Source organism: Crinia signifera, chromosome 4 (genome assembly GCF_055691185.1).
Source record: "Crinia signifera chromosome 4, ASM5569118v1, whole genome shotgun sequence".
Taxonomy (NCBI): Eukaryota; Metazoa; Chordata; class Amphibia; order Anura; family Myobatrachidae; genus Crinia; species Crinia signifera.
Window position 1 is genome coordinate 9,903,230 of NC_139220.1, and position 27,011 is coordinate 9,930,240.

At 46.4% G+C, this 27,011-nt stretch overlaps 1 long non-coding RNA gene across 1 annotated transcript in view; it reads left to right on the forward strand.

The window, feature by feature from the left end:
* LOC146072221 (uncharacterized) overlaps nucleotides 1–27,011 on the forward strand; it is a 121,446-nt gene that overhangs the window by 16,267 nt on the left and 78,168 nt on the right. Inside the window, exon 2 of the long non-coding RNA XR_014472994.1 lies at nucleotides 73–159. This is a non-coding gene — a long non-coding RNA (uncharacterized LOC146072221). The remainder of the gene's footprint in view (nucleotides 1–72; nucleotides 160–27,011) is intronic.

Here is a 27,011-nt window from a genome sequence, read left to right on the forward strand (position 1 = left end):
TGGTAAAGCACAGCACATGTCAGTTATTCTCTCCATGACATTACTGACAGTGCTTCTTTCTTTTGGATCTAGCGGTGTGAAGGTGCAGAGAACATTTCTCCTTCATAAGAGACCTCATCATAATGCCCCACAGTACTTCGAGACGAGAGAAGCGCCACCGTAAGTAGCTGATCAGAGAGACTTAGTGCCAACTAGTGGCTGCCGGCATATGAAACACTTAAATCCTCCCCATAGAGGTGAGGAGTAGCATTATCCTTCTGTTATATAGGATGTGTCCTCAATTATCTATAGTATTTTGATGTCCTCAGTTAACTCTGCTCATTCTGTGAAGTTTTTTGTACAAAATTTTACTGTTCTACTTATTTTACTGTAATGTTGTGTACGGCAAAAATAAGATTATTAATTATATTTTGTGAGTATTACTAAAATGTAATAAATTAGGGAATAAATTAGTGGAGGACTTGCTAACATCCAGGAAAGAGGACTTATCGCTTATCACCACCCGCTGCTTGGCCGAGACTCCCCCCAGTGCCCAATACCCTCAGTAACATGTGAACATATGCCCCCGCATGAAGCCGAAGGGGTGGGAAATCATTAATAAAAGTCAGCCTAAACAGAGCAGCAGTCGAAGCAGTAATGCACAAAAGAATGTTTCATTTCACTGTGTCACAGAATAATGTCACATTTATTATTGGATTGATTTAATTCCTTGCAGTCTACTAGGTAACATACTTACAAATATGTGTAGGCCTATAAATAAATGCTATTACTTGCCATTTAAGCTTCTAGACCCATCTCCAGGTGTGTGGCAATGATGACTACTTTGTGGCAAACTCCTTTCCCAGAGGGTCAGGTCCAAGGGGCAACTGCTTCTGGGTCATCATTGACCCACCCCTGCTGTAAAATGCAATGATCTGCTGGATTTTGCAGTGTTATATCATGAGTCGCAGCGAAATGCGTCATCACAGAGAGTTCTGTCTGGAGTATACGTATCATCACCAATGCCGCTGCCATGTGCTATTCCACAGAGTTTTATACTATCCCCCATGTTTATTGCAGTATGCATGATACCACTGGGTCTAATAACAGGCATCATAGCCTGGTCTATGCAGATGATGCACATCTGAACCTATCCTTTGCTCCACATATGAGAACTCAATACAAACCCTACACATGGCTGCATACCTCCCAAATTGTAGGGAGACCAAGGAGGGACACAGTGATGCGCGCCGTAAATTTCAGGGGTGTGGCCTAATTAAAGGTGTGTGGCCTGTACTCACAGCTCTCCCGCGAGGCAACGCCCCCATTTTGCCGCTATGGGGGCATGACCCAGAGGCTCTATGAGCCTCTAGCCATACCCCCAGCCCCCTGGCTGCAGGAATAGACGCTGTGCGCACAGTGTTTATTCCCCACTGCTCAGCAGCCGACAGTGGACTCCCAACAGCCCCCCATCGCCGCGGGACACTGCCGGCCACCGGAGGGATGCGGGAATTTCCCCGAAAACCGGGATATTCCCGCGGTAATCGGAAGGTATATGGCTGTCTAAGTGACCTCCTGGAGTGGGTGAGTGCCAGTTGGCTGCAGCTGAACCAACTGGGCACTTGGGGTTGTAGAATTACAAAACATTGATCATGTGCGGAATCTTGGCGTTGTCCTTGATGGTGGCATCTGACACTTACACATCAGGTATCAGTCACAATCAAATCCTCATTCTTTCATCTGGAGGAACATAGCGAGAATTACTTAATTCCCTCTGAAGTTCTGCCAAAGTCACACATGCATTTGTATCATCTCCTAGACTACTGCAATGCCCTCTATCTATCACCCAGATACAGTATTGCACCGATTACAGATGGTTCAAAACACAACACACAGCTGATAGTCTAATAACCAACCAGCCCCATTCTAACCACATAACACCCATTATCTACTCCCTCCACTGACTGTCTGCAAACTCGCTTGACCGCACGGACCAGGAGGCCTCCACTCTAGAATCCTTCAAAAACATACTCAAGGCTTTTCTCTACTCAAGTGTTTCACTAATGTTCCTTTACATGCTCTCTGTATTGTATGAAAAAGCTTTTTGTTGGCAACATAAATGGTGTAATGGTCAGCATTACTGCCTCACAGCAGTGAGGTAATGGGTTCCATTCCCACCATGGCCCTAACTGTGGGGAGTTTGTACTTTCTTCCCATGCTCACGTGGGTTTCCTCCCACATTCCAAAAATATACTGGTAGGTTAATTGGCTTCCAACAGAATTATCCACACAGTAGGTGTGTGGGCGTGTACATGTGGTAGGGATTGGGAATATAGATTGTAAGCTCCATTGGGGCAGGAATTCTCTGTACAGCGCTGCGGAATATGTGTGCGCTATATAAATAACTGGTAATAATATTCTCTGTATAGCACTGTGGAATATGTGTGCACTATGTAATAACTGGTAATAATAGTCTCTGTACATCGCCGCAGAATATGTGTGCGCTATATAAATAACTGGTAATAATAGTCTCTGTACTCACTGCGGAATATGTGTGCGCTATATAATAACTGGTAATAATATTCTCTGTACAGCGCTGCGGAATATGTGTGCGCTATGTAATAACTGGTAATAATAGTCTCTACAGCACTGCGGAATATGTGTGCGATATATAAATAACTGGTAATAATAGTCTCTGTACAGCGCTGCGGAATATGTGTGCGCTATATAATAACTGGTAATAATATTCTCTGTACTGCGCTGTGGAATATGTGTGCGCTATATAATAACTGGTAATAATATTCTCTGTACAGCACTGCGGAATATGTGTGCGCTATATAAATAACTGGTAATAATAATCTCTGTACAGCGCTGCGGAATATGTGTGCGCTATATAAATAACTGGTAATAATATTCCCTGTACAGCACGGCGGAATATGTGTGCGCTATATAAATAACTGGTAATAATAATCTCTGAACAGCGCTGCGGAATATGTGTGTGCTATATAAATAACTGGTAATAATATTCTCTGTACAGCACTGCGGAATATGCGTGCGCTATATAAATAACTGGTAATAAAAATCTCTGTACAGCGCTGCGGAATATGTGTGCGCTATATAATAACTGGTAATAATAATCTCTGTACAGCGCTGTGGAATATGTGTGCGCTATATAATAACTGGTAATAATAATCTCTGTACAGCGCTGCGGAATATGTGTGCACTATATAAATAACTGGTAATAATATTCTCTGTACAGCGCTGTGGAATATGTGTGCGCTATATAAATAACTGGTAATAATATTCTCTGTGCAGCATTGTGGAATATGTGTGCGCTATATAATAACTGTTAATAATATTCTCTGTACAGCGCTGCGGAATATGTGTGCACTATATAATAACTGGTAATAATAATCTCTGTACAGCGCTGCGGAATATGTGTGCGCTATATAAATAACTGGCAATTTTCTCTGTACAGCGCTGCGGAATATGTGTGCACTATATAAATAACTGGTAATTTTCTCTGTACAGCACTGCGGAATATGTGTGCGCTATATAAATAATACATTCTCTGCGTTTCATCGTTTCTGTACTGTATTATGTTCACCTATCTGTTTAGTTCCTGTTGGAGAAAGAACACTAAATAAAATAATTATTATCCCAGACAGATGTGGGAGGGCTGACTATTTAGGGAGGAGTCCCCGTACATTTTTACATTGAAGTTGTTGTTTGGTTGTCCTTTCATGCACTCCTATGTGCACAATCGTACAATTTGTTTTTATTTAACTCGTCGATAAGAAATTCAGACACATGTCGGCAGTTGTTTACACACACAAACATGATAACGCGGGTGTGTTCAGGCATAACTGCTTTGATTGGCACATAACATGTTTATTGCCTGACGGATGGGTTTAGGAAGTTTTTTATATAAACACTGAAATATATGAAATTGTTTGAAACCAGAGTCAGATTCTCACATTTCTGTGTTATCTGTTTTGTAGAAATTCCTGAAATTCTGGGCAGCGGTCTAGCCGGATCTCTGATAAGCGGGTGCAGCATCGGCGGGGGGGGGGGGGGGGATCAAGACAGGGACTGAGTCACACAATCTGATCTCACTGTCATTGCAGCAAGTTATTTTAGAACACTAATATACATAATGGAGTTAAAATGTGTATATAATGTCGGTTATTTATTTGGAAAGGATACATGCACTCATATTAAATTCAAATAAACGGCTCATTCAGATTTGAGTAAAGGTTTCCAATTGGCTCATTCTAAATAAGGTGATGTGTGTACCCAGTGACCCGGGGGATGGGAGGGAGACGGCATTGGCAAGTGCATAGAATTCTGGCTTTTCAAGATCAATGTTGGAATAAGGCATAGAACGTGTGTCCCTGTCTGATAGTTTTATTTTTACTTTACATGAGCCAGATGTTAGGTTAGGTTTATGTGAAAGAATGCTAGGTAGTCTTGAGGTCCACAATGTATCCCAGGTTGGGTCTTGTGCGAGTGCGCTGACCAGTTAGCAGGTACTTTTTTTAGGATAACTTCTCAATAGCTGAATGTATCCCGGTGTTTTGATTATTTGAGTTTGCACATAGGCTAAAGATCCATCAAGGATGCTGCTCAGTATATACAGTAGGTTATAGTGTGCCCAACTGTAATTGGCTGTTAGATTATTATTATTTTTTTTACTGAACTCCGCAGTTGGTCAAAATTGATGCAGCACTCTCTTCTAAGGTTACATTAATTACAGTAGTTCCTCAGGGGCGTGCCCACTGAGCCCACTGAGGGAAGGAATTGTTTGGGGCTCATTTTAGGGGTGTGCTAAGTCTCCATAGGAGTGTGGCCAGCTGACACAGAGGCTCGGCTTAAAGGTGAGCATACATCGAGACGATTTGGTCCGATTTCGGCCGATTGCGATCAATCGGCCCGTTAAACCGGACCAAATCGTTTCTTAATGACATGGCATCGGGTCCGATGCGCGGTCCCGTGAGTATCGGACCCGGCCCCAGGGGTCGGACCGGCGGGACATAAGATCCGTCGCAATCGGTGGGGCGGGCGCAGTGCTGGAGCGGGCGGCGGTGACCAGAATGATCATCAGTGTCTGTCCACTCACTGTGTCCAGCGCCGTAGCGGGCGGGCAGCAGCTGCCGCAATTACAACTTTAAAATAGCATGTCAAATGACTGCCCGGCTAATGATTGGCTGAGATAGAGCACTCTCAGCCAATCAGTGGCCTCCCTCTGCGGCCGCTGATTGGCTGAGAGTGCTCTATCTCAGCCAATCAAAAGCCGGAGAGTCATTTAACATGCTATTTTGAAGAAATAGTGAGTCGTATTAACACTGCTGCCCCACTCCTTCCTCCCCAGCCGGCCACTCATTTGAGAGTCGCCGCTGCCCGCCCCCACTGCTCCTCACCGCCCTGCAGCTCCCTGTTATAAATCACCTCAAGTCCTAATCGTATGTGAGCCTCCCGGGGAGCTGCCGGGCGGCTCGGAGGAGAATTGGGTCCGACTTGTCCTTAGGACAAGTCGGCTCTATGTATGGGGGCCTTAAGAGTGCATGGTCTAGGTGCCTTGCTAAATAATATATATATATAAAGGAAGTCCAGGCACTCAGGCAGAATCAGGCAAAAACTTGGGTGCACCTCAATCCTAGGAGGATGAATATACGTGGAACGTCCGAGGTCACTCACAAGATTTGTAATGCTGCACGGCGGCAGACTTAGGGTAAATGAAACAAAAAACACAAGGCTGTGTGGGTCAACGTTTCGGGCTGGTAACTCTTTATCATATATATATATATATATAATACATACTGCTAGTGTTTACATGATAATGTACCAGAATGATTACAGTAATGCACTGTAGAGAATATACCAGCACTGTGAGTCCTGTTCATAGAGTGCTATATAAGCAAAATTATTATTTCTAATTACCTCGGTATATTCTTATATTGTTAGAGCTATGTAATTGAGAGCCTCCTAAATTCCACATGCTTTGACCATAATCCTAAAGTGTGAACCTTGCTTGATCTTCATCAGAGGTGGGTGATGTGTTTGCTAGGAGGAGGCTAGTAACCTCTAATAGGGTCTTTGCCGATCCATGTCACCCTCGTAGTGTTCATTCTAGCACCCTGCTCCTTGTAGTTCCTCCTTCCTGCCTGGGGTGTCGCTGTCTGCTGTGGTACTTCAAGAACAGTCTGTTCTGTATCTCAATGTTGAGATACAAACCCGACTGTTGTAGAAACACCACAGCAGAGAGTGACACCCCAGGCAGGAAGGAGGAACTGCAAGGATTTTATGAGGAGCAGGGTGCTAGAATGAAGACTGCCCTTGTCATTTTGTTTTATCCTTGTTGCTATCTAATACCCCTATCACACTCGCAGAGCTGGGTCATACCCGGGAATGTGTTCCCAGACGCTTCCCGGGAATGTACCCTTTTACACTGCACTAAGACCTAGGATCGACCCGGGACAGCCCCATTCACACTGATCCCGGGAAATCCCTGCAAATACATATGCCTGTCATTAGAAATGGACTCCAGGGCTCTGAAAGATGACATCAGCATTTGTGAGCCCAAGAAAGCTCCAATCAGCAACTTTTTTAAAGTCCCGTGTCCCCAATCCCGGGTACGGGACCATTCACACTGAGCGCATCTCGGGTCGATTCCAGAATCTACCCAGGTCAGGAACTAGGTAGAGATCCCGGGATGCTCATCCCAGGATATTCTTTCAAGACCCTTTCACACTGAGATAAATCCCGGGTTGATGCGCGTTCATGTGCAAATACCCGGGATAAAATTGCGAGTGTGAAAGGGGTATAAGAAACATTATAGGTGTCTTAGATTCCGTTCCAGCAGGTTGCCAAATAGTTTCTATCCATCTGTAATTGTTAGTTTACATTTTTTAGTATTTGCTGTGTATTAATTATTTACATTGGGCTGGGAGTAGGGTGGCCAATCCCGGGATCGGGATCGGCGGGATCCCGGGATTTGGCCCCAAAATGTCCGGGATTTCAATCCCGGGATTGGAGTATCCAATCCCGGGATTTCGGGATTAGACTGCGCACGCGCAGTCTAATGCCGAGCAGCTTCTGAGCACCCGCTCAGAAGCTGCCCGGCTGTTCCCAACCCCGGCGTGCGGCCTGCGCAGCGTGACCTCTGACTGTCACGCTGCGCAGGCCACAGCAGCCTATCACAGGTGACTGCTTCCGGCCGCACTGACCTCCCCGCAGCGTCCGCAGCGCTATGTGCCCCACTGCAGCCCGCCTATGTAAGGTAATCTGCGGGGCTGCAGCAGGCACCCCCCGCAGCGCTGCTCTGTCCGACCGCCCGCCCGCCCATGTCGATACCCTCCCGCCCATGTCGATACCCGCCCGCCCTCCCGCCCATGTCGATACCCGCCCGCCCTCCCGCCCATGTCGATACTCGCCCGCCCATGTCGATACCCGCCCGCCCATGTCGATAACCGCCCACCCCCCATGTCCATGCCCGCCCGCCCGACCATGTCCACCCCCCCCCCCCCCCCCGCCATGTTGATTATACGGGTGGACAGGGCATGTTTTTCTTTTAGGGATGCCAATCCCGGGATCCCGAGAATCCCGGGATTGAGCATTTTTCAATCCCGAAATCCGGGATTGAAAAAATGCCCCGGGATTGGCATCCCTAGCTGGGAGATTGCAATGTAATTCCACGTATGCATTCCTTAATATTTCAGCGACTATAAATAAATTCAGCGAGGAATCTTTAATCATCTGTTACTGAAATAGCGCAAGTTCTACTCCGTATGGGACTGGCTCATATGTGTATGCTAACTAACAGTTCTTTTTCATTTTCAAAACATTTTGAAGTTTCAATATATATTTAGATTAAATCGGTCAATTTAAAAAAATTTTTGTCTTAACTTGAAGTTTTTTATCTTTTTAATAAAAATGTATATTTTTTTTAAAAAAAAACTTTCAATTATATATATCTGTAAAAGGAAAAAGAGGTTAGACAAGGAAAGCGCATTTCTGATTCGTTTCCGCAGAATGACGCACTTTTCTCCGAGATAAATGCAAGTTGCATGTGCAGGTAATATTCGCTTGTGCATGGATTACAATCTAATTATTGGACTCTACAGTATGAGGGCATTAAGATAGAACCCATCCTACAATTAAATATAAGATGTATTCGTAATAAGAACTTCATTGATTCAATTTTGTTTTACAATTGTAAATTCTGCTCTTTGTTGACAAACGTCTGTCCGGTTTCCTGTGACTTCCAGTAGTAATATTACCGCCGGTGTAATATCTGCACCAGATCTTCAGGATAGCAAGCTGGTATTGTAACATTGCCACAGCTGCTCGTGGATTAAAAGATTACTCGTGGACAGTCAGGTTGACACCAGATTTTCGACATACATAAAAAGGTCAACAGTTGTTTGTGTTATTTTGACTGATGCATACCCCCCCCACTCCCTGGTGCCTAACCCTAACCCACCGCTCCCACAGCCTAAACCAAACCCTCCACCTAGTGCCTGCCCTAATCCCATCCCTAGTGCCTAACCCTCACCTCTGATCCCTAAGCCTTCCCTGGAGCGTAACCCTACCCCTAGTGCCTAACTCTTCCCTTTGTGCCAAAGACTAAAAACAGCTTAAGCCTAACCCATCCCCGGTTTCTAACGCTATTGTTGTGCCCTAACCATTATCTTCCCATGGTGCCAACCACAATCCGCCACCGGTGCTTCACCCTAACACACCTCTCCCACAACCTAAGCCTAAGCTTTCCCCATTATGTATTTTTGGAAGTGCTGCTCAGTCAGACACCGATTGGGGGAAACGTACAGAGCCAGATACGTACGATGCAACTCACAGAACATGCTCTCCACAAATGGGCCCGTGTCCGTCGCAGGATCAGGCCCCGCCGTGTCCATTTCTGGATTCCCAGTCATGGAGTCTGCACACATCCCACAGACAGAAATATGAAAATGCTGCGTAATTCTACTAATCCCTGAAACATACATCCGGGACCCAGACTGAATGTTCCTAGCATATCTCCTCACACACGACTGCTGTCTGCCCTCACCCTGGCAGGATCAGACACAGACAGCTGTCCGCACGCTTCAGGACACCCTGCCAGATGCTGCTTCCTAAAAGTTTTTCCTGAAAGTTTGACTCTCGTGACGACCGCTGCGATCTCGGCTTTCTGTGTATCCGTCTAACGTCTGCCTACTGAAAGACAAGGAAAAGAGGGAAAGCGCGGAATAGTGGAATAAGACCAACCAGTCACAATGACTACCTCTTGTCCAGTCCAGCACATAAAGGCTCTGTGTGTCCCAGAGAGGGCGCTGCTGGCACCGGCTCGGGGTGGATGCATTAATGAGTGACATCAGCCAAGGGAGATGCAGGGCACAAAGATTTTCCCAAGTACTGGATGATAACCTACAGGCAGATCAATCACGTTTACACAGGACGGAAGGGACACGGGACTCTCTCTAGGCGAATGTCCGAAACTGGAGCAGGGAAGCTTTGCAGCGGTTACTCTGCGGCCCCACTGAGCAAATTAAATTTTAGGACAATTACAATATTTATAGAAGATTGCAATTTTCTGCCCCTTGTGTAGAGAAGAGATGGCATGCCTGTGAACTTAGGGGTGATTCTGATTGACTCGCTAAGCAGCGAAAATTCGCCCCAGTGCCGCAGTCCGTACATCCCCGCTGCTTTACGAATGGATGTTTTGCATATACATCCATTTGTAGGGTAGCATACGGGGCCAAAATCATTCGCTGGTCGATGATTACTCAGTCTGGGCTGACTTAGATTTGTGGTGTCCGAAAACAGGGTAAGGTCCTCTGACATCAGCAACCTGCTCCCAGGTGCCCACCCAGTGGTCGCATGAGGACACCCAGCATTTTTGTGGGTACGCACCGGAAACGATACGAACGCCCCCTGCCCACCTCCACCCCAGCCCCCTTTTTATACCTGCAAACATCAATGAAATATCATTGTTCCTTTATGCTTGAGAGATGAATAAGTCTCAGACTAGACGTATTTTACAAAGAAAATGTAACTGTATAATACAATGGGCATTTCTGTATATTCTCTGTGACCGGTTTATTTTCATTTTCCTGTATTGTGCCACATCCGCAGTCTCACGGGTTAGTCCATGATACTTATTACATTGTGGATGTAGGACCATGGCCCTTATTCATGTTGACTCGCAAGTCTGCAAATTTTGCAGGCTTACGATTCCACCAGTCGCCGCCTGCACCGCTCTTGCATAGCGCTATTACCCGCAGGCATGCGAATGGATAATCTGCGTACTCACCCATTCGCATCCTTGCGTTTCGACACAAAATCATTCGATGGTCGCGGACCACCGAAAGCTTTATCCAAGCGCTCGCAAATGGTGTCTTACATCTGTGAGTGCCTGTACAGGAAGGGGGCGAGGAGCTGACATCCGTTGGTGTGTCAGACGCCCCCCCCCCCCCCCTGCACGAGCGGCATCGTGAAATGACCAGGAGAACTTCCAGCATTTTCATCGGAACGCCCATGAAATGTTGGACGTTGAATCCTCGGCCTTCAAACCCATGCCCCCTGCCGGCACTGATGTGTGCGAGCGCCTGCAAATAAACTATTCGCCATGGCCGCTCACACACAGCGGCTGCACACGCGCAGTCGCAAAACATAACTCCCCTGTGCGAACACGCAGCCTGGCTTTGGTCATGTGCCTCCGATCGTCTCCTTCCACCGACAAATGCTCTATGGAATTGCATAAACCGCATCAATATTCTTCCTGTGCTTCTCGCGATGAGCCCCAACAGACAGATGCCTACGGAGGAATTTATTTTATACCGTGTAGAGATGTACACAAAGCTGATGGTTTAGACATATCTCTGATGGCGTGAGATCTGTGTGTGCGCAAATGCAGATCTCATTCCGCGAGACGCTAGCTCGCCATGCCCTTCTCTGTGCGGCTGCATCCTTGGCGTACATCTGCAAATCAGGCCCATAATTCCTTGTTTACAAAGAGGACTACGGAGGAGGATCAAGAACGGGCCATGTGCTGAAATGTGTTTTTGGCATACAATAAAATAAAAATGTCTTTCTAAGTATGGCAGGAGATGGGATGATTACAGATCATTAAAGGGTTTGTTACCCCAATAATTATAGCCGGGAACACTGCGGCCGTGACGCTGAGTTTCTGGTCTGGCAGCGACGGAACCTTTGTGTTTAGTGGGTGTCATAATTAAACAGAAATGCTCTGGTTTAATTCCCCACTGCCCTGTTACTTATGTGACCAGCTGATTCCTATGGTGCTTTATATGTTGTGCTGTCGGGCTTGTAGGTTATAGAAAACATTCGCCTTTCACAAAAACAACACAATATTGCTATATTATATTGCATATTATAGAGGAAAGCGCAAGTGCAGTATGGAGAATAATTGGGCCGATAAATTGGTATTTGGTCATTAGGTCAATATACATTGAGTTGACCACTGAATGTAGACATACTTAAGGTCGACAGTTAAAATGTTGTCATGGGTTTTTCAATTTTTTTTCGAGCCGACATGTGCCGACAGGCGTCATTTCATGCCCTACCATCCAATAGGGTGTGGACGGAGAATATAATAGTTTGCCGAGGGTAGTACTGTGTCCATGTCGACATTTGGGACAAAAAAACCCCCAGTAAACCCCATGTTAATCTCTTGGCTGTCGACATAGACACTGTCAAACCTAATGCTTGTCGACCATGTTGACCTTCAGCATGTCGATCTATCTAAGCAGCGAATGACCACTGTTTAGTGAGCCAACCTAAATTAGACCCTTAATTTGTGGGGAGAAGACCAGGTGCAAACCCAAGACAAGAAACACCTCCGTACCAAGGGGTGTGGATCGCATTGTCGACCGACTTAGGTTGACAGTCATTAGGTCGACAGGCAACTATGTCGACAGGGTTCTAGGTCGACATGGGTGAAGGTTGACAGGTGTCTAGATCGACATGGAACAAGGTCGACATGGGTTAGGTCAACATGGTTTTTTTCCCCACAGGTTTTTTTACCCGAATGTCGACACCGTCGACATGGACACAGTTGGAAGTGAACCGCAGCCACTCGCTTCGCTCGCAATGCTTCGGGCACTGCGCTCGGCACACTATTTTATTCTCACACCACGCCCTAGTGGATGGTCGGGCCTGTCGGCTCAAAAAACAGTGAAAAAACCCATGTAGATCTAACACATTTGTCGACCTAAAACCATGTCGACAATTGTCCCATGTTGACATAGACACCTGTCGACCTTCATCCATGTCGACCTAGAACCCTGTCGACCTTGTTGCCTGTCGACCCAATGGTCTCGACCCAATGATTGTCGACCTAAGTCGGGTCGACAATACAACCGTATCCCGTACAAAGTATTGAAGCATTGGCTTCCCCACTCCCAGCACCCTGCATGCATGTAACACTTGTTGCCTTCTGATATGTTATTACACAAACGTCACTATTTGTTGCATTACATATACTAACTTAATTTATTCCTGATGGGGTGCTGACTGTGCATCTCTTCTGAGGGTGAGAGGGGTTGTTAGTAACTAATTGGTGTCCTATCAGTGACCTCATTTGAACCCAGATAGGAACATTCCTTATCTGCTCAAATACAGGTGCCGATCAGTGAACGACTACTAATAACTTTGCACCTCTGCAGTTATGACATCACATAAATTACCCCCCCCCCCCCCCCCCCCCTTGTGTAACATGTTAAAACTTCATTGACTTAGATGGGAAAAAAAGAAAAAAGTGGTGCAACTGTTATTGAGCCTGACACCACTTTTATACTGCATGTCTTCCTCCCTGACGCACAGTGAAGGCAATTCTCAACCTGTCAGTTATTAGAAGCTTGAGCTGTCACTGAGGCATTAAGTGCCTCCCACCTCAGTAGTATCTATAGTTTCTAGTAAACTGAATGCTTTATTTTCTCACACCAAAATCTGATTCTTAATCATAATAATTGACTTTAAACCCCGAACATATGAACAGAAATGTAGCGAATAGAACCGATATTCAAAACCCCCGCTTTAATGTCAGCAAACGGGGCGCGAAGGTGACTGCAACAGGCAAGACTATGACGCTGCCCACTCCAAAATCTTTGCTTCCTTGGTCGATATAGATTGTAAGCAGGGACTGATGTGAATGTTCAAATATTCTCTGCAAAGCGCTGCGAAATATGTGCGAGCTATATTAGAGACTGTTAATATATAAATAAATCATTTGACCCTTGCTCGTGGCCCAGTAGATGAGGTCATAGAGAGTACAAAGCAAGGCATCAGGCATAGCTTCCCCTGGTCATCCGGAGCTGCGCGCTGTGTTCCAGCAGACACGTGCGATTCTCCACTGCAAGATGTCCCAGGCTTAGATCTGTTTTTCAGCCTCCCTTCGCGAGAACCCAACCGATCATCTTATTTTTAACCACAGCTCGACGTCCGACTGTAAATTCCATTGCCAAAAAGCAAAGATGAAAATAAAGGCAGATTAGTGCTAAGAAAAAAAATTTGTTTACTCCTCGTCCCGTCTTTGTATATTTTACTGCTTGGGGGGTGGCGGAAAGAATCCTGGAAATGTGGGTTTTATAAGCGAGTTTGTGCATCCGAACTATGACAAGAATGAGATGTGAGAGTAAACCTGGCTTGATGAGGAAGAAAAGAGCCAGGATCCCGCTGGAGTTAGGCAATGATGGGAAATGTTCCTCGGAGATTGCAGAGCTGTCTCTCATCCAGCCCAGGGTGCTGCTGGGAAGTGATGCTGCAGAACTGGAATGCGTCCGGACGAGGCAGAAATTAGACAACACAACATCATTGGGAAGGGACAGTTTTCCTTTTAAAGTCATCGTTCTGTGAAGCAGCCGCACTCGGATAAGCTGTGACTCAGGAATGAGTCCATCTGCCCCTGTACTGATGGATTGGCTGCCTGTTCAGTAACCTGCAGAGGTCCCCTTTTACCTACATGCAGAGCGGCATGGTACCGGGTTTACCTGGCTAGAGAGAAGGTAGCCCAAACCATACACATCTTCCTACATCACCAGCATAGTGTTTAGATTGTAAACTCAAGTGGACAACGAAAATATGCCTGCGCGTTTCTACCGATTTATCTGTTCTTCCAACCCTCCGAAGATTCACACGTGACCTTCAGAACCCGAAAGCGTCATTACAGTATTACAATAAACACGCTACATGACTATAAGTATCTGGACAGCCCTTTAGTGCGCCTGCCCCTTTCGGGTGCACTTATGCTAACAGGTGTATAACATCCAGCACGCGGCTGTGTGTTCTCCATAGTCACACATTACAAACCATGAAACATAATTTGAGGGCAGATAAGAACCACTTGGCCCATCTAGTTTTCCCCTTTTTAAAACATGTTACCAAACCATATTTGATCCTTAGGTTATCAATATGCCTATCCCAAGCATGTTTAAACTGTACTACTGTATTTGCGTCTACCACCTCTCATGGGAGGCTATTCCACTTATCTACTACTCTTTCTGTGAAGTAATTCTTCCTCACATTTCCCCTGAATCTTCCTCCCTCTAGTGTCAGTGCATGTCCTCGTGTTCTGTTGCTCCTCTTCCTGTGAAAAATGTCTCCCACCTGTACCTTGTGATAACCCTTGATATATTTGAAAGTTTCCATCATGCCCCCCCCCCCCTTTCCCTTCTCTGCTCCAAACTATACATATTAAGATCTTTTAGTCTTTCCTGGTACGTTTTGTGATGTAGGCCATGCACCATTTTAGTTGCCCTTCTTTGTACAGTCTCTAATGTATTTATATCCTTCTGGAGATATGGCCTCCAGAACTGAACACAGTACTCTAGATGAGGTTGTACCAATGACCTACAGTTTACAGTGGCATTCTTACTTTTTTCTTTCTACTGCTGATACCTCTCCCTATGCAATCAAGCTTTGAGAAAGCTGTCAGCTAGGCAGCGAAACATGTCACGGAGCACCTGTTGATTTTACTCTTATTGGGCTACTTTGATTGGTATTGGACACCCCACTTTTTGGAGATGATTCTATTACCATCAATCCTGGGCTACCAGCTGGCAAAGAGACCTTTGTATACAACAACTTATGGGACTCCACCACCTGCATAACTGCGGATTACAAGTACGTATTATTGTTGAGGACACCCCGATTCCAACCAGGGTTCAACCGAGTCCTCCAACGTAACTCAAAATCCAGCAAGGTTTATGGACCCAACACTTACCCAGCTCTAAGAAAGGACCTGCCCAAGGAACATTACCTTCTCCAGGGAATTCCTATTGAAACTTCATACGGGACTCCATACCACTAAGTATACAACCCAAATTTATTAACAAATAGTTTGTTACAAATGTTTTTATAACTTATTAATTGCTAACTGAATATAATCTATTTAATAAATTACATATATTTGTTTTTTTACAATTAACCAATTGATCCATCTCTTTTAGCGCTCCACTCTTTTGTTGTTTTTTTGTACCCATTCTTTAGGGGCCGACACCCCCAAGTAGGAGCAGCTTGACACAACACCCTATTAGGCACCCGTTTACTTCTGACCGTAAGGTCATTAGTTAACCCCTTTACACTAAAACCATGGAGCACAACCAAACATGGAGCGACCTTTGGCACTAATTTTGTTTTCTTTCAAATAGAGAGTCTCCTTTAGGTCCATAGAAAAATACTGTAGATCAGTTTAATTATATACAGAACACCTGCATACTGTATCTGACTGCATGCAGACCCTGTGTAAAGTACAGTACTCACCCATATCCTCCCAAATCGCCGACTTTGGGACAAAGCTTCTCCCCCATCAAAATCGGGCCCATTGGGTATTCTTCTGTTTCCTTAGAAAGTAGTTTCTGTGCTAACAGTGCTTCTAAGAAGAGGGAACATCAGCTAATTTAGGGCCGGTTTCAGCGTGGGTTGTGGTCTGGTGAGGCTTCTCAAAACTACAACCCATGGTGGTAGGCTGCTGATGGCCACCCAGCACAGGGCAAGACCTCCCTGCTAAGCACCTGAAAAATTAATCTGTGCCCCCCCCCCCCCCCCCCCAAGATCCGGATCTTCATTAGTCATATTCATATTGGGCGATCGGGTCATTATACTGGTCTCTCGGGCCATTGTGATGGGCGATTGGGTCATTGTAAAGGGCGATAGGGTCATTGTAATGGGCGCTCGGGTCATTATAATGAGCGATAGGGTCATTGTAGTGGTCTCTCGGGTCATTGTAGTGGTCTCTCGTGTCATTGTAATGGGCGCTCGGGTCATTGTAGTGGGCGCTCGGGTCATTGTAGTGGTCTCTCGGGTCATTGTAATGGGCGCACGGGTCATTGTAGTGGGCTCTCGGGTCATTGTAATATGCTCTCGGGTCATTGTAGTGGGCGCTCGGGTCATTGTCGTGGGCGCTCGGGTCATTGTTGTGGGCGCCTGGGTCATTGTAGTGGGCTCTCCGGTCATTGTAATGGGCTCTCGGGTTATTGTAATGGACGCTCAGGTCATTGTAGTGGGCTCTCGGGTCATTGGAATGGGCTCTCGGGTCATTGGAATGGGCACTCGGGTCATTGTAGTGGGCTCTCGGGTCATTGTAATTGGCTCTCTGGTCATTTTAATGGGCGCTCGGGTCATTGTAGTGGGCTCTCGGGTCATTGTAATTGGCTCTCTGGTCATTGTAATGGGCGCTTGGGTCATTGTAGTGGGCTCTCGGGTCATTGTAATGGGCGCTCGGGTCATTGTAGTGGGCTCTCGGGTCATTGTAATGGGTGATCGGGTCATTGTAATGGGCTCTTGGGTCATTGTAATGGGTGATCGGGTCATTGTAATGGGTGATCGGGTCATTGTAATGGGTGATCGGTTCATTGTAATGGGCTCTCGGGTCATTGTAATGGGTGATCAGGTCATTGTAATGGGCTCTTGGGTCATTGTAATGGGCTCTCGGGTCATTGTAATGGGTGATCGGGTCATTGTAATGGGCTCTCGGGTCATTGTAATGGGCGATCGGTTCATTGTAATGGGCTCTCGGGTCATTGTAATGGGTGATCGGGTCATTGTAATGGACGCTCGGGTCTTTATCGTGGGCTCTAAGGTCATTGTAATGGGCTCTCAGGTCATTGTAATGGGCTCTCGGGTCATTGTAATGGGCTCTCAGGTCATTGTAATGGGCTCTCTGGTCATTGTAATGGGCTCTCGGGTCATTGTAATGGGCTCTCGGGTCATTGTAATGGGCGCTTGGATCATTGTAATGGGCTCTCGGGTCATTGACGTGGACGCCTGGGTCATTGTAATGGGCGATAGGGTCTTTGGAATGGTCGCTCGGGTCATTGTGGTGGTCTTTCTGGTCATTGTAGTGGGCTCTCTGGTCATTGGAATGGGCTCTCGGGTCATTGTAGTGGGCACTCTGGTCATTGTAGTGGGCTCTCTGGTCATTGTAATGGGTGCACAGGTCATTGTAGTGGGCTCTCCGGTTATTAAAATGGGATCTTGGGTCATTGTAATGGGCTTTCGGGTCATTGTATTGGGCTCACAGAAATGGTCTTCCAACAAACAAAGTGACAAAATGTTTCTAATTTTTGGAAATGAACCTATACATATAATACTGAGAATATTATGGATGATAATAAAATGACATTTGGTTATACTTTGCTGCTGGTTTTGGACAAAATATTTATTTTCTCTCGTATGAAAGGAAATTTGCTGTATGATTCTTTATCTTGCTGAGATAATGCAGCTCTAGACAGCAGGTGTAAGTTACCCAATACCCTCTTCCACCAATATCCTGGGTCAGACCCAGGATTTTTGACCCAGGATTTTGTTGGCTCTCACTAAAGTCTCAGTTTCCACTGCACTATACTCCCAAGGTATTTCTTGGGTAGACACTGTTTCCGGTTTCCTCCCACAACCCAAAATATACTGATAGGTTAATTGGCTTCCAACAATATTAACCATAGAATGAATATGTGTACATGTGGTAGGGGATATAGATTGTAAGGTCCACTGGGGGAGGGACTGATGTGAGTGTTCTAATATTCTCTGTACAGCGCTGCGGAATATGTGTGCGCTATATAAGAAACATAATAATATTCTCTGTACAGCGCTGCAGAATATGTGTGCACTATATAAGAAACTGTTAATAAATAATAAATAAATTATCCCGGGTTATCCTTGTACACTGCACCGAAATCCGGGTTGGAACATTTACTGGGTTGAAACCTGAGTCAGAGCTTTTACACCACCTGCAAACCTGGGTTTTTGCACGCTCCTGTACAAAAAACCCGGGTTATTAGGGCGGGTGTGGTACAGGGGTCCCACATTCGGGATCCCGACAGTCATTAGCCCGACGTCAGGATCCCGACTGGCCGGACCCAGACAGTATGGTGAGCGCAACTAAGCCCCTTGCGGGCACGGTGGCTCGCCACGCTAAGCGAGCCACCTATTCTATTCTCCCTCTATGGGGGTCGTGGACCCCCATGAGGGAAAATAGCCGACGGTCATCGGGAACCTGGCTGTCGGTGTTTTGACAGTTGGGATCCCGACGTCGGGTAAAAGCCTGTCGGGATCCCGTCTGGCACCCATTAGGGCTCGTGTAAAAGAGGTATGAGAAAACCTGAGATTTTCATGTCACTGGAAAAGAGGTACCAGTGTTCCTTGTATGATGAAGGATAGCCAACACTTGAAACTTTAGGGGGCAGCGTCAATTAGCACTCAGACCTCATGTGTTAATATTTAGCATTATTACATCATTTAGGAAATAAAATTGGAAAAACGTGCACGGTTCCGTCTGAAAAGGCGGCAGCTGCTGTGCAAAAATATGCAAATGCTACATGGGGCGTTCTGTGTAAATAAATGCCTCCAGCCGGCTTCTGTGGTCCGCTGCTGTGTCCGAAGATGGATTATCTCAGATTAGTAGAGTAGTCACTGCCAATACCAAACTCTTTCTTGGGCATCTGGAAGCGCTTCTGAGTGTTGGTATAGCTGCTGCAGCACCTCCTTGTAAGCACAATAGTGAGTTCTGCTCGCGCCTCTGCTGTAGACATCACACATCAATTCCAGATACAATGGGATCTATATATCGTTTATATGCACATGTATGTAGGGGTAATTCAGCCCTGTCACCTTTCACCAATCCAGGCTGATTTGCCTATCTTGCACGTGAATCAGCAGGGATGGATTCACACTTGCCCTCAGTGGCAGAGGGTGGGAAACTTGCCAACTCTCCATGCCCTGCCTGCCATCTCCACCTGTGCCCTGGCACCAATAATTTTTGGGCTGGGAGATTGGATATTTAATTCTCCTAATTAAATAACTTCCAGGAGTTCTACAGAATCAGGCTTCTTCAGAATGCTGAAATCTACTGCAGGAGAATGGTGACCAGATCCTGTGGAAGGAGTAACAAAACTGGGCACCAGTGTGGCACTGTAGGAATTCTCAGGTAAGTCCCTTCCGGAGACTCTGTGGTGCGGCTGCCAGCAGAGAGACCACTATTAAGGATTCCATGGCATCAATCGATGTTTTTCTCATCGGAATCGCTGCCGGACCACCACGGCAGGTAAAATACTCTGGTTATTCTATATACATTCCTAATTGCTCCTCTAAAACATTAATAGGCAGCAGGATATGAGCCGTACGGCACAGAACACCACCTCTCCGCTGTGGGGCTGAGGAACGCCGGCCACAATAGGCTTCTCTTGTCATTTTTGACAAAATGGTCTGTTTAAAATCCCATTTTTCTTGGAGTGGAAAATTAGAGCTGGAAAAAAAAAAAAACATTTATATCAGAAGATAAATCTTTGTGGCGTCCATGAATGTGACCTTTCCGTGTCACATTCTGCAGGTCTTACCGGGGAATCTGCCCATTTTTTATCTAAGTCTCGTTGAGGGAAGGGTTCATTAGGCGGCGCATCCTCGAAAATAACATTCACTCTATAATAGTACATACCTAGGAAACTGTCCGTGGAAGACTCTCATCAATCATTCGCTTTAAATGTTTTTCCACCGCTCCGTAATTTAATCTGGGGAGCACGTGTCCTGTCCCACCTGTAACGCATCTGTCCTGGATGTCGGATGATAACCAGCTGTTACTGGCCGCTCCCACCGGGATGTCACCAGACGGGGATGCGTTCCGAAGATGATTCAGAGGCGGGCGCAGCGGCGATGACAGACGCAGTGGAGTGACATCTGTCCTAACCTCATTTGCGCAGTACAGATTTGGATGCACAGTATCGGGAATGTAAGGGGCATCTCTGCAACCTAACGGGGGGTGACGTCTCAGTCCTTGCGCATTTGGGTACATGGATTTCTGCCTGGGAAGGACTTTGAACAACATTAGCACAAAGATGCAGGTGCAAATATGACAGAAGGTGCGGCCGCATCTTCATCCATCTCAGATCCAGCCCCTCTGTGAGCCCAGGGAAATAAATAGATCACAGAGTATTGTCTAACTTTATTGACAACAAAAGGACCATTCATCTTGTAGCAAATAAGTTGAATACTATACGGTGGGGGCAGAGGGCCTCCGATTGCTAAGGGAGATCTCCATAAAAGCACTTGGGTTTATGGAAACATTTAGCAACATATTTGGAAGAGCAGATAGACCAATTAAGGCCGTGGCTTGCAGAGTACAGTCACTTCTGCGTGTAGATGTTCAGGGCAGTGCGAAAAGAAGATGGACTATTAGGATGTGAGATTACTAGAATGAAAATAGAGAATGAGTCTTGTAGTCGCGTCCCCCGTTGTATGAAGGGGCATGCGGACATTTCTATTCTGCAAAACGTCTTGGCGTTTGCACGGACTCAGAGTTTCAGGATGGTGCATCGAGGGCAAATTTGATTTTGGTTCTGGAGGTCATGGGGAGCGGGATATAGGGATTTGCACTATGGTGCTGCAGATGTGGGCTGGTGGCAAGGAAGGAATAGCCATCTTGTTGCAGCTGTAGATGCGTCGGTAGTTGGGTGAGGGCAATGCCAGATAGAAGGACGAGACAGGATTAGGATGGTAGAGTGGATGAACATTTTGGTGGCATATTTGGTAAGAAGACGACATGATCCAAAAATGAAGCAGGGCACAGAGTCAGGCGTGGCACCACAGCTGAGGGCTTTGGGAAAATTGTGCTGAGGACAGAGGCAACAGGTCTGGAAGACAAGAGGTAATAGCCTATATTTTAAAAAGTCTAATGCAACTCACCTCTAAGGGGGAATTCAAGTGTTTTGTGCACCTTCGGCCTCTAGGTGGTGCTCAACAAGTGTTTCTCCATACGGCCGCACACAGTAGGCGGCTCTGACATTACGGTTGGCCACGTAGACAGGCTAAAAACTAGTATGTATTGTGATATGAATCGCATACCAAGAGTAAAAGCTCCAAACGCAAGGTTTAATTTGTCCTCCGCTTTCCGCAGACAGACAGTTCACAGTTGAACTTCCGTTGTTGTTACCAGCAAGTGACAGATGACAGCAGACAGATTTTCGTTCCAACCAGCCAGATTGAAAAGATAATCTTATCCATCTTTAATCTTCAGAGACCACTGAGAACCGGGACCCAGTAGCCACACCCTGGCCTATCACCTGGGCTGCTAGTCCACCATCAGGAGCCCTGTTCCTTGTGTCTGACACATTTTTTAAAAACAAACTGACAGGTGTCTGCAATCATACTTTAGGTGACCATACACTACTGTGATGTATCGCAGCAGTGTATGGACATCCGATCCCCACTGAGCTGATATATTGCAACACCGATAAAATATGTATACAATATAATTATATATTAGCAACTCATTAGTTGCACAGCACTGAATGATGAACTTAATAAGCAAAAATGACCTGGTTGACCTTTGGGAAGCTGGAATCTCTGGAGAAGAATGGGAACATTGCAGGGGGGATAGTTTAAAGATCAAGTTAATGCCTGAATTTTGGCTGCCGTGTTCCAGATTGGTTCATCGTCTCCTGTGCACATTCAATACGGCGTGCAGTCCCTGACTGGTGAAGGACGGACAGTAAGATGATAGCTGCTACATTCCCAGCCACAGATTCATTTGTCCAATGACTTATTCACTCGTGTCAACAGTTTCCTAAACCAAAATATATCCTTTTATGTGCAATGAAATGACGTCTAGAACAGATACATCTTTTACAGCCCAAACTTTAATTGTAGCGATTTATTAGGCTGCAGTTGGACTATGCCCAAGTAGATAAGTGGATTTAGTTCTAGAACAAGGCTTCCTGTAATTGTGCGTTCCAGGGCTGCATTCAGACAGTTGTCACCGACAGCAGCTCACGCTGTGCGTTTATATACCCCTTAGGTTAGAGATTAGGATGAGGTCAGTATCCTGGTGTTCAATATACCAATGCTGGCATCAGAAGACCGGCACCGGGACCTTGAAATGGATCAGGATACCAACACTGGAATCCTGACAGCCGGCGTCCCCATTGGTAAATATGCGGGCGACTGGGGAAGGGGGAGGTAGGTTTAAGCACTTAGGGTTAATTTGAGGGGGAGGAGGTTAGGGTTAGGCTGCAGGAAGATTAGGGGTAGGCTGTGGGGAGGGAGGGTTAGGCTGTGGGGTGAGTGGGAGGTTAGGCTGCATGGGGAGTGGGAGGTCAGGGTTAGGCTGCGGGGAGGGAGGGTTAGGCTGTGGGTTGAGTGGGGGGTTAGGCTGCATGGGGAGTGGGAGGTTAGGGTTAGGCTGCATGGGGAGTGGGAGGTTAGGGTTAGGCTGTGGGGAGGGAGGGTTAGGCTGTGGGGTGAGTGGGAGGTTAGGCTGCGGGGAAGGAGGGTTGGACTGCATGGGGCGTGGGAGGTCAGGGTTAGGCTGCGGGGAGGGAGGGTTAGGCTGTGGGTTGAGTGGGGGGGTTAGGCTGCATGGGGAGTTGGAGGTTACGGTTAGGCTGCAGGGAGGGAGGGTTAGACTGCATGGGGGAGTGGGAGGTTAGGGTTAGGCTGCATGGGGAGTGGGAGGTTATGGTTAGGCTGCATGGGGAGTGGGAGGTTAGGGTTAGGTTGCGGGGTAGGAGGGTTAGGCTGCATGGGGAGTGGGAGGATAGGGTTGGCTGCATGGGGAGTGGGAGGTTAGGATTAGGCTGAAAGGGGAGTGGGGGCTTAGGGTTAGGCTGCTGGGAGGGAGGGTTAGGCTGCATGGGGAGTGGGAGCTTAGGGTTAGGCTGCGGGGAGGGTCAGGGTTAGGCTGCAGGGGAGTGGGAGGTTTGGGTTAGGCTGTGGGGCAAGGGGCTAAGTTCAGGTGGCGGGGTACAGGGTTTAGGTTTTGACACTAGCAGGAAGGGTAAGGGTCATGGGGGGGTGTTAGGGTTAGGTTGCAGAAGGGTCAAGTGTCGGAACTGCCGTTGATTGGCGAAAGCTGTCCGCAGATTCGACAATCCAACTGCTGATCTTTCCACCTGTTGGAGATATTAGTAGGGATTGCGGTTACCCGCTCGAGAGGCAGAATGTTGCTTAGTGAGTGGATCTGAATTACTAATATCCGTAATTGCATTGAACATGTGCCCATTTTAGTGCCATAATCATTGTATATGTAGACACCCATAACCCTGCCCTTTATCATTACATAACGAAGAAGTTAATGTTCGGTGGGTGCGTTAGTGCATATGAGAGCTTAATACCTGACACAGGCAAATGACTCCTAAATGACTCAGAAATTAATCACACTTAAGGATGACAACAGGATGTCTTCTGCCTACGTCCATTGCAACACTAAAATTCCACGTTCTAAGTGTTTGACAAGCTCGTCTTTAATAAATAATCAAGAGCTAAGTCTACTGTCCAGACACGGAGCGTAATGCGAAAATGAACCCGTCGAACAAGTTCATCCCAAATGTGAAAAAAAGTATCATTATCCGCTAATGTGACGGGGAATGTGAATATAGTTGTAGCAGGTGTGCGCGCTGTTGTATAAAATCTGCTGCCAGAAGGTCAGACGGACACAAAAACATTGTAGCTAAACAGCCTATGACCACCAAGGTACAACAATCCGAAGAATTGTCATTACGTTTGTCAAAACAATCCGCTTCTTGGACCCCACGAGTTTTCTTCTAGGAAATCGGTGGAGGTATTAATATCACTCACATACCATGTATTCTAACCGATGTACATAGGATAAGGCCCTGAAATCAAACTCTCGCTACAGGAAAATTACACAATTCGCTCAAGAAGTCAACGCTGATTAAAATACAGAGAATTGAAAACATATCGATGTAATACATGTGACAGGTCTAGAGAAACAGTCGGCCGCTGGGAATACCCCTTAACTCGGTTTGACGGTAATCCATGTCCGTATTTACAATAAACGTTCTAGAGTTACATAGCGTTGCAGGTCTTGCCGTCTTCGTGATGGATAATTTTCAGGGAGATTCGTTTATTAGAGTGGAAATAATCCCCCCCAAAAATGAAAACACCATGTTCGAGTCCTCAAAGTGATATGTTCTACAGACTTTGGTTGGCTGGGGGCCGCCAAATGTATCTCTCTCTCTGTGTGTGGTAGCGGATATGATGTGTGATTAAAGAGGGGCCAATTCCGCGTTCTTACTGCGTGACAATGGGGTACGTTTGCTCCTTCACCCCAATCAACGTTCATTTCTTCTTTCCTGCAAGTTATTATTTACCCATGCAGAGTATAGGACGGGAGTGAAGTAAAGACGTTAAAGAATTTAAATTGTCCCTGTTACTTTTACTTGCGTGCAAGCATCTGTTATCGCCTGGATGGGATCACCATGCTGCGGTTGGCAAAAACGATTCGTAGACATTTTGATCTGGAGTTTCCAGTGAATCTGGGGGATACTGAGAAATCGAGGAACATTGGAATGGAAAGTGTGTACCATTTATATGTCTAATAAAAATAACACGTTACGTTGAAATGCAGTCAAGATAATTTATACCTCATTAGAGAACGCACTAGCTGTTAATATGACTGTTTAATTATTATAATCTGGAGCTCGTTCTGGCAGACGAGATAGCGGACTTTTAGCGAGCCTGCCCGAATCGCCTGTTATTGTTTACTACAGTACGTATCTGCCCCGCCCCCTGTCTATCTGCCCCGCCCCCTATCTATCCGCGCCACCCCCTATATATCCACATCACCCCCTATCTATCCACACCACCCCCTGCCTGCTTCCCTGCACTGCAATGACAATAACACCCCCCCCCCCCCCGGTACCGTCCCTACCCCATTCCTCCCAGTGACGTAACATATACATGAATGATATGTTTTTTAACCTACATGCTTGTTACAAGGGGATTCTTGCTCGTTGGCAGGGGTTTCATGCTCATTGCCAGGGGGTAACATGTATGTTGAAAGGAATTACATGCTCATTGTCAGGGGTTACATGTTTGCTGCCAGGGGGCTACATGTGAGTTGCCAGGAGATCACATGCTCATTGCCAGGGGTTTCTTTGCAATGAGTTTCTATGCCCGTTGACAGGGGTTTCATGCTTGTTGCTAAGGGGTTTCATTACCCATTCTATGCCCTGGAATCCGGCACTACTGGGTAGCGATGTATGTGCTGTGCTCTTCTGACAGTAGGTCCATCTAGCACAGGGGTGGGCAACAAGCGGCCCTCCAGCTGTTGATGAACTACACATCCCAGAATGCATTGCATCAGATTCAGCATGGCCAAATACCAAAACTAAGGCAAGCTGGGATGTGTAGTTCATCAACATCTGGAGGGCCATTTGTTGCCCACCCCTAATCTAGCATCTGTCTCCAACAAGGCGGTGGCCATTTTTTCAGGGCCAGTTTTGCAAATTCCTGGATGGCCAGACCTTATTTGTATCTGCTGCAACTTTGCACCCCCCTTGGCGCCACCCCTCCCCCACCTAGGGTTGCCTAGCCCTAGCTGTGCCACTGATTCCACCCTCTGCATTTGGGGCTCTATCTCGTGTGTATATCAGAGATAGGACAGACACGAGACAAGTATTATATACATTTGTAAATCAACACAATAATGCGGCATGCTGGTCAGTGGGTAACACAGTAGTGCTACGGCTTTATAGCTTCTGCAGAAACGACTGGCACAGAAGCGAGGATCTTACATATAAAGGAATGATACATATATAATATCTCATTTATATATCTTTATAGCCTGTTATACTAAGGTAGAAGCAGTCATTACAGCACAGGAGTCTGATTCAGGCAGATCACAGCCCATCTCTGATCCTGCCACACGGGATTGCACAGATACATGGGTCTCTCCTCTGGCCTGTGAATGGTTACGATGGCCCCTGTTTTGCTGAGTGACAGAGCAGATCGCAGTGACGAGACTTATTGCTTACACCAGACCGTGACTTTGTTTGTTGCTCTACCCCGTCCTATGTACCGTCATGCACCGACGCTGCATTAGCCTTGGATTGGCTTCAATATCTATCTCATGTCTGTCTTATTGGCATGGTCTCTGTTCCTGACATAAGGGTCTTCTTTGGCCGCAGGATACTGCCCGCCCAGGTCAGACCTCATGTTTGTAGGAATGTCTGCAGTGCTCTGTACAGAAGACAGATTAGGTGTAATGAAACAGATTCATTGTGGTGGTAAACTACTTCTGTGATCTCTTCACTGAAGATGCCCCAAGCGTCTGGCCAATGAGACATGTCCAGGAGCGTCCAACCCGTTCCAAGGGCTAGTATAAACAGGGTTAAACCATGTACCGCATCGGGAAGTACCATAAGGTGGCGGGGCACTGCCACAACATTTAAGAGGGTGTGGCAAGAAACTGGTTGCTTGACACTGGATGGGCCGTGGCCTCACAACCTTGAAGGCTTAAGGCCTCATTGGCTGAGCAGGACCCGCCTCTGACGTATGGCCAGCTAGATGGGTGAGTACTCAAACAGCCAATCAGAAGTGGCTAGGCCAGCGATGGGCAAGCAGATATAATTCAAGAATGCAAAATTCATGTGCATGAGTATAAATTCCCATACACATAATATAACCCGCGCTATTGATCTAAATAAAATAAATAAGTGGGTCAGTAGTGCGTATGGAGAATTAAAAACGTGAAAAACAGAATAATAAAAGTATTTTGTCATAAGACA